General features: G+C 43.7%; 2 long non-coding RNA genes across 3 annotated transcripts in view; both read right to left on the bottom strand.

The window, feature by feature from the left end:
- Positions 1–3489, bottom strand: part of LOC146404862 (uncharacterized) — a 69470-nt gene extending 65981 nt beyond the window's left edge. Inside the window, exon 1 of the long non-coding RNA XR_014842166.1 lies at positions 3357–3489. This is a non-coding gene — a long non-coding RNA (uncharacterized LOC146404862). The remainder of the gene's footprint in view (positions 1–3356) is intronic.
- Positions 3490–4442: 953 nt separating this feature from the next.
- LOC146404863 (uncharacterized) overlaps positions 4443–15696 on the bottom strand; it is an 83719-nt gene continuing 72465 nt past the window's right edge. For both annotated transcript variants that reach the window (XR_014842162.1, XR_014842163.1), the window contains one exon: positions 4443–7123. This is a non-coding gene — a long non-coding RNA (uncharacterized LOC146404863). The remainder of the gene's footprint in view (positions 7124–15696) is intronic.

Consider the following 15696-nt stretch of genomic DNA (forward strand, 5'->3'; position numbering starts at 1 on the left):
TCATAGTTAATAGTTTTGTACTGATGTTAATATCTTCATTTGGAAAATTGTACTATGGTCACATAGATGTTAAAATCGGGAAACTAGGGGAGTTCCCCTCGTGGCGCAGCAGAAACGAATCCGACTAGGAACCATGAGGTTTCGGGTTTGATCCCTGGCCTCGCTCAGTGGGTTAAGGGTCCAGCATTGCTGTGGGCTGTGGTATAGGTCACAGACACGTCTCGGATCCAGTGTTGCTATGGCTGTGGTATAGGCCAGCAGCTGCAGCTCCGATTCGACCCCTAGCCTGGGAACCTCCATATGCCACAGGTGCGGCCCTAAAAAGACAAAAAAAAAAAAAAAAAAAAAGAACCCAACATAGTCTCTGTGAGGTTCTATCACTGGCCTCACTCAGTGGGTTAAGGACCTGGCATTGTTGCAAGCTGCAGCCTAGGTCACAGATGCAGCTTGGATCCTGCATTGTGGTGTGGTGTAGGCCAGCAGCTGCAGGTCTAATTCGACCCCTAGCCTGGGAGATTCCACATGCCACAGGTGTGGTGGCAAAAAAATAAATAAATAAAATAAAAAAGGGCAAATATATGTGTGCATGAACAGATATATTTACATGTCTTTTGAGATCAATGCTACACAAAGTATGTCCCAGAAACTCTTTTGGGGGGAGGGGCTTTGAGTCCCCCATCCATGGGGTTTATTCCACAGTAGTTTATTTTATACCTCTAAGATCTTATTTAGAAGTGCAGCTGTGTGGAGCTCCCGTTGTGGCTCAGTGGTGAACGAATCCCACTAGGAACCATGAGGTTGTGGGTGTGATCCCTGGCCTTGCTCAGTGGATTAAGGATCCACTGTGGTGTAGGTCGCAGACACAATTCAGATCCTGTATTGCTGTGGCTCTGGCATAGGCCAGCAGCTATGGGTCCGATTTGACCCCTAGCCTGGGAACATCCATAGCCGGAGGAGCGGCCCAAGAAATGGCAAAAAAGACAAAAAAAAAAAATAGAAGTGCAGCTGTTAATATCCTTCTTTTTTTTTTTTTTTTTCAGTTTATTTAAAAAAAAAATCCCACGGGCATTTGGAGGTTCTCAGGCTAGGGGCTGAATCGGAGCTGTAGCTGCCAGCCTACACCATAGCCACAGCAATGCTGGATCCGAGCCGTCTCTTCAACCTACAGCACAGCTCATGGCAACACCAGATCTTTAACCGACTCAGCAAGGCCAGGGATTGAACCTAAGTCCTCATGAATGCTAGTCAGGTTCGTTTCCGTTGAGCCACAAAGGGAACTCCTAATAAAAATATTTTAAAATATGAAATAATGCTATTTGCAGCATCATGGATGGACCTAGCCAAAGTAAAGTGAAAAATGAACTGTTACCTAAAGGAGGGTATGCGATGAGGGTACAGTTTATAATTGCTGAATGTTAAGGTAAAGTTTTGGGGTTTCTTTATTCTCTTTCTATACATGCTATCTTTTCCATAGGAATAAAGTACTTTGTCCTACTCTTGAAAAACATTTTTTTAAACCTGAAGTATAATTGATTTACAATGTTGTGTTAGTTTCAGGTGTTCAGCAAAGTGATTCAGTTTTATATATAATTATATGCTTTGTATCTATATACATATATATTACTGTTCCGATTCTTTTCCATTATAGATTATTACAAGATATTGAATACAGTTCCCTGTGCTATACAGTAGGACCTTGTTGTTTATTTTATATATAGTAGTGTGTATCTGTTAATCCCAAACTCCTAATTTATACATCCCCACCCATCCTCAATATAGAAAGTACAAACAACCTAATCAAAAAATGGGCAGAAGACCTAAATAGACATTTCTCTGAAGAAGATATACAGATGGCTAATAGGTTCATGAAAAGACACTCAACATCACTAATTATTAGAGAAATGCAAACCAAAACTACAATGAGGTATCACCTAACACCAGTCAGGATGGCCATGATCAAAAAGTCTACAAATAATAAGTGCTGGAGAGGGTGTGGAGAAAAGGGAACCCTCCTACACTGTTGGTGGGAATGTAAATTAGTAAAACCACTTTGGAAAAACTGAAAATAAAACTACCATATGATCCAGCAACCCCACCCCTGGGCATACATCCAGAAAAGATGAAAGCTCTAATTTGATAAGATACATGTATCCCAATGTTCATAGCATCACTGTTTATAATAGCCAAAACATGAAAGCAACCTAAATGTCTACTGGCAAATGAATGAAGAAGATGTGTGATAATAAACACAATGAAATATTACTCAGCCATAAAAAAGAATGAAATGATGCCATTTGCAGCAATATGGATGGACCTAGAGATTATGATACTAAGTGAAGTCAGAGTAAGACAAATACCATATATTACTTATACGTGCACTCTAAAAAAATTACACAAAAGAACTTATTTACAAAACATAGACTTGCAAACTCTTTGTTACTAATCAAACTAAATATGGAAACTGAAAGAAAGCATTTAGAAGCTTTTTTTTTTTTTTTTTTTTTTGTCTTTTTGCCTTTTCTAGGGCCACTTCCCACAGCATATGGAGGTTCCTAGGCTAGGGGTCTAATCAGAGCTGTAGCCACCAGCCTACGCCAGAGCCACAGCAATGCGGGATCCGAGCTGCATCTGCGACCTGCACCACAGCTCATGGCAACACCGGATCCTTAACCCACTGAGTGTGGCCAGGGATTGAACCCGCAACCTCATGGTTCCTAGTCAGATTCGTTTACCCACTGAGCCATGACAGGAATTCCTAGAAGCTTTTATAATAGTTTAACATTTCCACAATATTTAAGCATATGATTATTTTCCTAGAAATTTATTTCTACTGTACCTTTAAAAAGTATCAATCTGTATTAAAATTCTCCAGAGAAACAGAACAAACAAAATGTGTGTGTGTGTGTGTGTGTGTGTGTGTGTGTGTGTGTGTGTGTGTGTATTTACATATACAGAATTCCTCCTTGTTCAGGGGAGTTCAGTCTTTGTTCTGTTAAGACCTTCAAATGATTGGATAAGGCCCACGCACATTATAGAGGCAATCTGCTTTACTCAAAATCTACTGATTTAGTTGTTATTCTCATCCAAAAAAGCACAGAAGCATCCAAAATAATGTTTGACTAAATATCTGGGCACCATGGCCCAGCCAAGTCAACACAAGTTATCACTTAGTCCATGAGATAGTGGAAGGTAGCTTGGGAAGCACTGTACAAGATAACCTTAACAGTTATTAACCAAATAGTTCCATTAATAAAAACATTCAAAGATTGCTGCTTGTATGTGGGAACAGGGCAAATACTGTGAGCAGTTCCTTGGATGGTCTAGGGAAAAAAATAGAATCACTTTTCCTTACTCACCCTTGAGCTTAAGCCATTAAAATTCACCTTTGCTCACTGATACAGTTTGTATTGTTCTAATTCTGAGGTTCTCAAACTTTCTCAACTCACAGCATCTTAGTATCTCAGTAATTTTTTCACAGAGCACCTAGTCAAAGAAAAAAAAAAACTAACATAAATCTCATTAATCCAGTTAGATAGGTCCCAACAATTTAGTTGTTTGAAAAAAATAATACACATAAATTGAAAGAAAAAATATTTCCTTTTTTTTTTTTTTTTTTCTTTTTCTGTTTGGCCACTCCATGGTATATGGAGTTCCCAGACCAGGAGGGATCAGATCCAAGCCACAGCTGCAACCTACACCGCAGCAATGCCAGATCCTTTAACCCACTGTTCTGGGCTGGGGATGGAACCTGTGTCCTGGCGCTGCAGAGACGCCGCCAATCCTGTTGCACCACAGCAGGAACTCTTAATTTTATTCTCAAGCACAGTTATTTATAAAAGGATGTCTATGCCACTTGGGCACTGAGTGTCTTCTCAAACCTTCACCTCAAACCTTCTCAAACCTTCAAATTCACCTCGTGTTCCAATTGATTTTCACTTCATAATTGCATTTTATAACAGCTGCTGAAAACCCAGCTTCACAGAGATAAGACATCTTTGAAAGGAATGCAGCACAATCTAATGTTGAAACTGTGAACTGTCTTGACTGAGTAGTTCACCTGTGGCCAAGAGACGTCAAGTATCACCATGTCTCCCGTGACATTTAACATATGCCACAGAGCCTCTGTGAGTTTGCTGAGCTGTCCTGGGCATCTGGCGCCAGTTTGGGATTCTTGGCTCTATTCTTTTTTCCATTTTTGATTCTGTTCTCCCATTTGCAAAATCTAAGCATCCATTTTAAGTGTCTAGCAATGATCTCTATGAAATCTGGGGTTAAGCAGAATGTAAGATTTACTGTCATGTTATAACTCTGACCTTTCATGGCTAGCACTCAAGAAGCTGTGTTTTTCCTCCTCTGTTCTTTGTTTCTGGTGAAGGCTGTAGAGGCCTAGCAGGCCCCCAGTGGCCAGGCATCCCAAATATGTGTCTCAGAGAACATAACAATCTTTTGCTCTCTCATATATTTAAACAAAAATACAGTTTTTCACCAAGCTCATATATAGATAAAGAGAATAGATGGGTGGTTTCTGGAGGAGTAGGGAGCAGGGGAGACAAAATGGATGAGGGCAGTCAAAAGGTACAAACTTCCCGTTATAAAATAAATAAGCCATAGATATGTAATGTACAGCATGGTAACTATAGTTGATAATACTGTTTTGCATGTTTGAAAGCTGCCAAGGGAGTAGCTCTTAAAAGCTTTCAACACAAGAAAAAAAAATTTTTTTTGTAACCATTTATAGTGATGGATTTAACTACACTTATCATGGTATTCACTTTGCAATATATACAAATATCAAACCATTCGGCTGTATACCGGCAAACAATATGTTATATGTCAATTAAACCTCAATGTGGAAATGCTATAAAATTGAGTTGTGATGATTGTTGTACAGCTATAAATGTAATAAAATTCATTAAAAGTAATAAAACATTTAAAAAGAATACAGTTTTAAACTCGTCGTGTTATCTTTTAACAGACAATTAGCTCAAGACTGAAGGCTGAAGACTCAAGACTGAAAGCAGTACAAAAATAGGTACTTGACAAAGGGAATTTAGTACCTTTCTCAATCACATATTAATCTAATCCTGATTTTTCTATCCAATTGTATTTATTTCACTCATCCTAAATACCTTTCATTATAGTCCCCGGGATCATGTAAGTGGCTCTAGCAGCAATACTTTGGGATTTAAGCATAGTTTGAAATCTTTGTTTTTTTCGTCTGGGCCAATAACATCTCTTCGTCATTACGCTTGTCATCATTATCATCATCATATGAACTATTTATCCTATTTGGCTGGGACCAACAGTTGGAGAGATAGCTTCTCTCTGTCTCTTGTTTCTAGCTTTTTCCTGGCTCATTTGCCACAGGCGGAGGAAGAGAGAGAAAGAGAGCAACTCCTATGTCCTAGGTATCAGATTGTCTCTTCCTGGCAACAATAAAAAGGCTTTCTCTGTGTGTGCGTTTCTTACTGTCTCCCCTCCTTTTTATAAGATACCTTATGTTCTCTTATCTACTGCTTATTACCACCTTCCTATAGTTGGTACAACCTACCTTTGATATTAAGCTACTGTCATAATGGAAACTACATTCCCTCTCCAAGGATAAATCCAAGCTTATCAGAACACAATTTTTAAAACCTCTTTCATACAAAACAGCACACAATTTTAGATAGTGGCACAGAGCCACCAGGACACCAGGACAGGTAGCTGATGCCAGAAGGCAGGAGAGCAGTGCCCTTCACTGCTGCACTCATTTCCCCCAGCCTGATGTTGAACTTACCCTTTCTTTCTTGTTGGAGATTTTCTATAAACCAGATGTCAACAGATCTATTGGATTCTTTATACTTTAATCTGTTCAATATTTCAAAAGTGTTGAAAGAATTAGGCATGTTATTCATTCAACTGCAGCTACTTTCTGATAACCTGGGGAGGGGATTAGCAGGATACCTGTTTGAGGCAAGGTAGCCCAGAAGCCACCTCACTGTGTTTAGACTCCAACTGGCACACAGCCTGCAGTAGGAAGGCTGATGGATAGTGTTCAGTAAAAATTAAAAGCCTGGGAAAAGTACAGGCCCCCGGGCCAGAACAAAGCAACTGAAGTGATGGTTCCATTTGAAAGTAGAGGTGGGAGGTTTTTCTTGCCCTGCTCCTGGGGATAAAAGCGAAGTCCACACTTCTTGGCAACAGTGATTAATTCCTCATCAGACGGCCTCCTGCTTTTCCTGAGCTGATGTCTTGAGTGGTAAATGAAGTGTTCCTCAAAGGGAGAGCTGATAGAGGAGGAAACAGAAAAAGTACAACCGAATTCTCAAACATTAGCCGCATTGTAAAACAGGAGGACATTTTCAGAAGCAATGAGAGATCAGCTCAACCCCAAATCTCCCTCAGACACTCTTTTTTTTTTTTCCTTCCTGACTCATCTGAGTTTCTTTAGGAAAGCCTGGTGAGAAGGGATTAGGAAGCAGGCAAGCGAGCCAGCCTTTTCTGGCAACACGGGGCTTTTTGATTTTAGATTCTGCAAGTCTTCAAGAACAGACTCGGTGTGCTAGTGTTCTAGGCTGGAGGCCAGCCACGGTTCAGCTACAGATGAAGCGCATCAGATGGCTGGTGCTGTCGGCCAGAGACCCGAGGACTTTCCTGGGGCTGCCCCTCTCCGGAAGTTTGAAGATATGGGGACAGGTTCGCCTTCTTGAAATGTGCAAATGTCACCAGCCGGGGGTGGCAGATGCCAAGAGGCGTCTGAAAACAGATCTCCATCTGGTAATGGGTCAGGCTTCCTGGGACACAGATTAGAATAGTTGGAAACAAAGTGACGGAAGCACTGGCCCGGCTTTTCACATATTGTTATGGTCTCTGGGTCATTTCCTGCTTTTGGAATTTATTTCCTTTCCAGGTTCCACAAAACCCGATGAATACAAGAAAGAGGTTGGGATTTTTCTTTGCCTCGGGCCCAGCAGAAGGGCAGCTCTGCATCTGTGAACTTGTGCCTCTGAGGTGGCTGCCTCTTCACTACTCCTGTCTGCTTACACCAAGCCTGAGCGTGATATTAGGGAAGCTTCAGGAGTGGAAATATAAATTAGGGAAGGGAGCCATCTCCAGTTAAGTCAGGTGAATCCTCTGGTTCCTAGAAAACAAAAAGGGAAAGAATAGATTGGGAAGGGTACAAATGATGTTTTTTGGAGGAGAACTTTTTACTTAACAGTACTCCCTTCAGGGACATGGTCCCTCTTGGTAAGAAACTAAAACCAGAGAGTTTCCGTCGTGACCCAGTGGTAACGAACCCGACTAAGATCTATGAGGACGTGGATTTGATCCCTGGCCTCGCTCAGTGGGTTAAGGATCTGGCGTTGCCATGAGCTGTAGTGTAGGTCACAGACAAAGCTCTGATCTGGTGTAGTAGGTATTGCTGTGGTATAGGCCAGCAGCTACAGCTCCAATTCGAACCATAGCCGGGAACTTCCATATGCTGCGATGCGGCCCTAAAAAAGACAAAGAAGCAGCTAAAATCAGCTCCACACGGCCCTTCCCCTAACCTCCAGTTACGTACTGACGAAAGTGACATTTGCTACACAATTGTGATCTGATTTGTTTTTAGTGGTATTTAGTTCCCACTTTGTCCTCTGAAAGATTTAAGGTAGCAACAACTGTCTTCCTGGCAGCATTTTTATGCTTGTTTCAGGCACTTTGAAGCTGACATGAATCCTTTTTGCACAATTTCTCTGCAGCCCCCAGTATGCCTTGAACAGCTCCTGTATTTCTGCAGTGCAGGCACGCCCCAGAGGTCAAGGGCTGCAAGAACTGGTCAGAACTTAAAGCAGAGGCTGTTGCCACTGGTGTTTCTCTGAGTCTGAAATGGTCTGTCTGTTTGGAGAGTGATGCACAGTCACAAGTTCCTTTCTGAAAAGCCAGCTCATGCAGTCCTTGCTGTCAGGAGGAAGCTTGAGGAGTCTGTTCACATGTCCAGAGCCCATCTCTCTCCAGACTGAGATCAATGCTCACAGCTTTAGAGGAAGGGGCCATTTTTGCCCCCACCCACAGTCTAAGCACAGCCAAGCTGGCAGCAAGTGCTTTGTCAACGCAGAGGAAGCAGCAGCTGGTGATCAGCCTTTACCCTGGTGGTCCCCTACTCCATCCCCAGAAATAAGAACCCAAACTCCCTCCCCTCACCCACTGCCTTGACAAGAGGCCAGGTTAACACTGTGGCTCAGGAGTGAAATCAAAGTGACCTTCCCGAATCCTACCATTTCACTGGGTGTCCACAGAAAGGGTCTGTGATCTTCACAGCGATGTTTCCAACATTTAGGAAGTTCTGGGGGAAGGAAGGAAGTAGCTAGGGACAGAGTTGGCTCCATAAATAAGCAAGGTCAGAAACACCTCTGAGGTATGATTTTCAAAGCAGTGAGAAGCCTGCCGAAGGGCCGCGATTTTCCTCCACAAAAGAGCACTCAGGTAGATTAAGGTATTATGTTTCCACATAAAAGTACAACCTGGGACTGGCTAACTTTCTAAGCCTTTGCTCTTAAACTTCAGAGAGTCTGATTGCACAGGTCTGGCAGGAGGCCAGGGAGCTGCATTTTTATCAAGCCCATCTGCTGATGCTCGTACAGGTGGTCTATGGCTCATACTTTGGGAAACCATCTGAAAGAACTGGGAATCATTTTCTTGTTAACATGGATTAACTGGTAATACAGGAGAGCATTGCACTTGGATTCCAAGCCAGGCTTTGGCACTCTGTGCCGCCATGGGCAAGAGAGTTTAATTCTCCAAGACTGAAGTCCTCAGGACCAGATGGTGACCTCTAAAAATTTAGTTGGAGGAGTTCCTGTCGTGGCTCAGCAGTTAACGAACCCGACTAGCATCCATGAGGACACAGGTTCCATCCCTGGCCTTGCTCAGTGGGTTAAGGGTCTGGCATTGCCGTGAATTGTGGTGTGGGTCCCAAACACAACTCGGATCCTGAGTTGCTGTGGTGTGGCTGTAGTGTAGGCAGGGAGCTACAGCTCCTATTCAACCCCTAGCTTGGGAATATCCATATGCTGCAGGCATGCCTTAACATTTTTTTTTTTTTTTCAAATTTTTACCTCTTTTTTTTTTAATTCTTTTTTTGCTGTCCTGCAGCATATGGAAGTTCCCTGAGTCCAGGGATCAGATCTGAGCCACAGTTGTGACCTACTCCAGATCCTTTAACCCACTGTACTGGGCCAGGGATCAAACCTATACGCTGGCGCTGTAGTCACGCTGCTGATCCCATTGATTCACAGCGGGAACTTATGCTTTACCTTTTATTTTATTTATTTATTTATTTATTTTAGGGCCATACTCAGGGCATATGGAAGTTCTCAGGCTAGGGGTCGCCAGATCCGAGCTGCATCTGTGACCTACACCACAGCTCAGGGTAATGCCACATCCTACTGAGTGGAGTCAGGAATCAAACCCACATCCTCACAGATACTAGTCGGGTTCATTACTGCTGAGCCACAATGGGAACTCCTGCCTTACCTTTTAAATTCTCAGATAACCCTAGTATCAATAGTCCCATTTTAAAGATGAAAGGACTGGGAGTTAAAGATGTTGGAAAACTTTCGTAAATCTCTAAGGTTATATATGGTTATCAAATGCTTGAACTGAAATTTGAACTCATGTCTACTAAGGTTCAAATTCTACATTCTACAAAACCATTCATAACTGAAAATTATGCTCTTGCCATTATGAGGGCCTAGATGTTTTAAGACCCTCCAAATACTCTCACCTCTTCCTGACCTTCATCCATACCTGTTATACCTATTACCCCTGTTACCCGCTTTATTTCAGAATCTCACCTCAGTTTTGATTTTTATTCCATCCCTGGCCTGTAACCAAACCCTCGGTCCTGCTCATTTATTACAACCACCAATTCTTTCACCCCGGGGTGAAATACCATCACCTCCTATGCCCAGGAGGATTTTCTGGTCCATAATTACTCTAGCCACTGATGTTAAGACCCATGGGTCCTAAAGAACGCAGCATATTCCCAGAGGTTTCTATGGATTAGGAATCTTCAATTTCCTGTTGTGGCTCAGTGGTAATGAATCCGACTGGTATCTACGAGTATTCAGGTTCAATCCCTGGCCTTGTTCAGTTAAGGATCTGACGTTGCTGTTGCTGTGGCTGCGACATAGGCCAGCAGCTGCAGCTCTGATTCAACCCCTAGCCTGGGAACTTCCATATGCATCGGGCGTGGCCCTAAAACAAACAAACAAACAAAAGAATCCTCAAGTGCTTAAGAGGCATTAGTGGACTCACTGATTTGAGACCCCTCCCCTCACCCCATCCTTGCACTCCTTAGCCCCCATCCCCAGGTATCTTCTCACATCAGGGCAGAGGTGCAGGAAACCTGGATCAAGTCAGTACCCTTCTCTTAGGAGATGCCCCCTCAAACCTCAACTTCTTAGTCATAGTGATTATTCTGGGAAGCTGGGCACCCCCTAGTGGGAGTAAGGGAGAGAGAAGACAGGCTTTTGATGCTGTTCTCAATAAACCACCCACCCCCAGCTTCCTGCCCCTCCACTGCCTTTGCCTTCCAGCCCATCACGCTGCTCTCAGAATGATTCATTCTTCCCACGATGACTGGGCCTTTTGCCCCATAAAGCCCTCCCTGTTTTTACCGACATAATGAACTAAAATTAAGCAGACGGCAACTCCAGCAGAACAGCAGGAAAAACTTCCTTTGGTGAGAGCTCTTAAAACCCTGCAGTCCCTTATAAGGCAAACCACGACCTAACTGCACTGGAAAAACAATAGAGAATATCTTGGAAAGATATTTTTGGAAGTGAGGAGGAAGAGGGAAAGGCTACTTTCCTGATTTCAAGATATTTGTTAATGCACACATCTGACCGCCTCAGCCCAATTTCAAGACTTATATCAACGCCCTGGACTATGTCTTACCTCTTCTAAGGCCAAGGGAATACTCAGCTTGACACATTTTGGAATAAACAGATGAAGCCCTGTCCTAACAGAGGGACAGTCTCATTGTGGGACATTCTGAATACTTGTTACTATCGCTCTTTAAAGACCATGGCCACAGCCAGCCTGCAGGAGATGAGCTCTATAAGATTGTAATCAATACACCATTTTCTAAGTACCTACTATATACAAAGCTCAGATGGACCTTATCTTATGCATTTCAAAGATCTGCTCACATTTTGTACAGTCCTTTGTTCAAAGAAGGGCTTTAATGAGAGAGAAAGAGCAAGCTAAATTTATTCAAGTGCATGCACTAAGAATTCTTCTGGGTATATCCACAGTCCATATTATAGCTGAATATCTGATCATTTGCTCACTGGGCAGGGGTCACCCAATCTCAGCCTGCAGCGCAATGCCTGTCCCTAGGGGATATTATAATTACATAGAATCTCACCTCCTTATGACTTTGGTTGCTGTGGTCTTTCTTGTTGCTGGATTTGAGTGCCCATTCAAGTTAATATTTTCTGATAAGTTCCCCGAAATCTTGCTCAGAATCCTAGCAACTCCAGGGCAGAAATTCCTCTGCTATGGCTCCTGCCTCATCTTGAACCACATCGCTTAGACAGTCTAATCTCCTAACTGCTTATAATGTTGATTCCTTTCATCTTTTCTGTCAGAGCCATTTGATGCTGGTCATCTCTCCGAAAACCAAGAACTCTGGAAGAATCCCTCCCCTCAAGCACTTCCATTTTTGTGTCTTGATTGGCAGCCTTCCAAACTCAGCCAAAGCCTCACAGAAGGAAACTCTGTGGAGGGTTAAAGGACATATCGGACACCAGCTCCCTGGACAACTGGGAGACAGGGAAGGGTCAAGGATGTGTCATGGTCAGCCTTTTGGGCCTGACAGCAGAAGCTGGGGCTCCTTCCTGCATAACTTGGGCTTTGAATTAAAGACATTTTTTATTCTGGAGACCTGGGAACTTCACTCTGGTTGGAACACTCAAAGGGTGAAGTAAGGGTCTCAGCTGGCAGGAAAGACACACTGACCTCTAGCCCTAGTGCTTCCTCCAACCTTGGAAAGACACAGAAACTGTGGTATGTTAGCTGAGTCATCGTTAGTGCTTCTTTCAGGTTAAACTGTTCTTCATCACTTAAGCTGGCTTTGACTTTGGAAGAAAAGGTGCTGATGTGTTTATGTCCTCAGAGGAGAAAACATAATGGACAGAGAATGAGAATTAAAAGGAATAAACCCTGGAGTTCCCGTCATGGCGCAGCGGAAACGAATCCAACTAGGAAACATGAGGTTTCGGGGTCAATCCCTGGCCTCGATTCATGGGTTGAGGATCCGGCGTTGCCATGGGCTGTGGTGCTGGTTACAGATGTGGCTCGGATCTGGCGTTGCTGTGGCTCTGGCATATATCCAGCGGCTATAGCTGCGATAGGACCCCTAGCCTGGGAACCTCCGTGTGCCACGGGCACAGGCCTAAAGGGACAAAAAGACAAAAAAAAAAAAAAAAAAAAAAAAAAAAAGGAATAAACCCAAACTAGTGGCAGCTTTGGGTGGCTGGAAAAGAAATACTCCTTAGAGAAGAGGCCCCAGTTCTGACAGTTAGAGCTATGGGAACTTCCACTACTTATGTCTCTATTTTAGAAGAAATAAAAAACAAATCATAAATCTAAAGATAAAGGTGCATTTATCTGGCAAGAGGACCAAACAAGCTGTTACATTCCAAACAGATATTAGGGCTGCTTTTTTTTGAGGGCCGCACACTGGCATATGGAAGCTCCCAGGCTAGGGGTCGAATCAGAGCTGTAGCTGCCAGCCTAGACCACAGCCACAGCAATGCAGGATCCAGATTGCATCTGTGACACTCACTGCAGCTCACAGCAATGCCAGATCCTTAACCCACTGAGCAAAGTCAGAGATGGAACCCTCATTCTCATGGATGCTAGTCAGGTTTCTTACTGCTGAGCTACAACAGGAACTCCAAAAATGGAGACTTTTTTTTTTTTTTTGTCTTTTTCGGGCTGCATCCGCGGCATATGGAGGTTCCCAGGCTAGGGATCTAATTGAAGCTATAGCTGCCAGCCTACGCCAGAGCCACAGCAACACCAGATCTGGGCTGCGTCTACAATTGTACAACACAGCTCATGGAAATACCACAGCTCACGGCAATATGGGATCTATAACCCACTGAGCAAGGCCAGGGATCGAAACTGCAACCTCATGGTTCCTAGTTGGATTCGTTTCCGCTGCGCCACAATGGGAACTCCTAAAAATGGAGACTTTTTAACTTGCCAGTAGAAGCATTTCTTTCCTGAAAATCATCATCAATTAGGTTAGACACCAACACAAAAGAAAAGGTTACCCAAAAATATATTTTTTTCCTTTTTAGGGCCTGCGACATATGGAAGTTGCCAGGCTAGGGGCTGAATCAGAGCTGCACCAGCCAGCCTACACCACAGCCACAGCAATGTGGGATCTGAGCCTTGTCTGCTACACCACAGCTCATGGCAACATCAGATCCTTAACCCAATGAGCGAGGCCAGAGATTGAAACTGCGTCTTCATGGATACTAGTTGGGTTTGTTGCCGCTGAGCCACAACGGGAACTCCAAAAAATGATTTTCATACAGGTAAGGAAGCAGTAACTTGGGCTGTCTGTAGAGAGCTGGACTCCTAGCAAGGGATGCTTTCCAAGAAAAGAAAGGTGTGCAACCAGAGCAGTTATGAGAAATTCAGGTGTGTACTTAGTAAAGATGAGGAGAGGGTGGTTCAGCTGGCCCAGAACTGCACCAAACAGAAATCAGTGGTTATGGAGCTTGGGAGGTGCCCAGACGAGATAGGGCTGGTGGATCAGGCACTCCTACAAGGCGGTGCTTGTAGGAAGGGGGAGAGGTCTAAGCTGCCTGCTACGCCTACAGCAAGTTAGATAGATATGCATTATCTGCTTGTATCCCCCCCAAGGGTAGGGAGTTATGTGCCCACTTGAGGTCTCCCCGGAAACACAGGTATTCCTTAGATGGCATCCAAGGAACCAGGTGATGGCTTGAACTCTGGCCAGAAAGGCAGGGTGTGTGACACCCAAGGGAGTTGGCCGGAGTCACTGGGAGTCATTGGGACTCCACTCAGGCAGAGGAGGATGGGGTGTGTCATGTCCAAGAAGGGTGGGTATGAGCATTCCAGAGCCTGGAGAATGTTTACAGAAGAAGCTTTAGTAAATACTGACTATAAGTCACTCTGGCTGTCCTAAAACCTTTTCTCCAGCTGAGTTTCTGGTTCTTTTAGAGCTACAACTAAACTAAAGGATATTCTCAATAAAGTTGAAGCCAAGAGATAGCCACAGACTGGATGAGATGGCCAGATCTGCAGCCAGGCGATAAGACAAGCCCCTTTGACTTGAAGGAGATAGTTATGTTTCAAAATCATAGTAATGGAAGGTAAAGCAAGCAGTCCAGGCCCTCAAAAACTTAATTTTCTTTCCCTCACTTCTGGGAAGGCTGTAAACTTTCACTTGGTCCTTCCGACTTTTTATTTCCTGGGATGTGTTGGAGCCAGTTTGTACCACCTCCCAACTCTGTGTTCAGCTCCCAATCAGCCATGGAGGGAGTACTTACACTATGGAAATTGGTCAGCGCTACAAATCAGAGCTTTGTATTTGTTTCTGGAGAGCCACTTGTTAAACATTTACAAGTACACCATGCCTGTAACTGAAAGTTCTTACAGGAGAGAGGGGGCAGTGAACTGAGGTGGGGAATGATGTCAGCAGGTAGGGAGGGATGATGAAGGTCAGAAAGAAGGAAGGAGTAGATTGCCAGGATGGGTTGTCTTCCTCACAAACACACTCCCTAACACAAGCCTTGGATTCAATATTTATCAGTAGTTCAAGAAGAACCTGCTGTGTGTCTACACACAGGCAGATGTTATTTTCTGTTGACTGGAGTGGGGAGGTGTTTTATCTTCCCATTGAACATTTTTTTGAGGTTTATGATATAGGATATAATAACCTAGGTACAGAGCGTTTTTCCTATTATGGACTTAAGGTATTTTCATGTAGATTCAATCCACTTTTCCTCTTCTAACCTCCTCCCCCCTCCCCCCGCCCCATATAACAGTATGAGCTCTCCTTCCCCTACTTGTGATTCCCATTGACCTTTGGATGCAACATCTCACCTCTTATAAAACTATCTCTGAGCTGGATAACTATTACTCCCTCTACAGCAGGTTTTTCTTTTTTTATCATACATGTGAATCACCTGGGGAATCATGTTAAAAAGCACATTTGCAGAGTTCCCACTGTGGTGCAACAGGATCAACAACATCTTGGGAGCCCCGGGACACAGGTTCAATCCCTGGCCTGGCACAGTGGGTTAAGGATCTGATGTTGCCACAGTTGTGGCTTGGATCAAGACTGTGGCTCAGATCCAATTCCTGGCCCGGGAAGTCCATATGCCTTGGGTGACCAAAAAAAAAAAAACAGATTTGCATTCAGCAGGTGCAGCTGGGAATTCTTCATTTCTAAAAAGCTCCCAGAAGCTACTGGTGGTGGTGGTCAACAGATCATTCTCTAAGCAGCAGAGCTATAGCCTGAAAACATAATTAGTTTTGCGTCCAAGAATCATCCCTCCCTTCTACCTCTTCTACTTTAAGAAGTTCCACTTACATCTTTGGAAGAGACAGCCCCTCACAGGAGATTGGAGCAGGAGCAGGATCATAATCCAGCAACCAAATCTACATCCCAGGTGGTTTAGATTC

This window comes from Sus scrofa, chromosome 3 (genome assembly GCF_054392235.1).
Source record: "Sus scrofa isolate SSC_HxYL_T2T_F1_AM1 chromosome 3, Sscrofa_HxYL_maternal_Yorkshire_Landrace_v2.0, whole genome shotgun sequence".
Classification (NCBI taxonomy): domain Eukaryota; kingdom Metazoa; phylum Chordata; class Mammalia; order Artiodactyla; family Suidae; genus Sus; species Sus scrofa.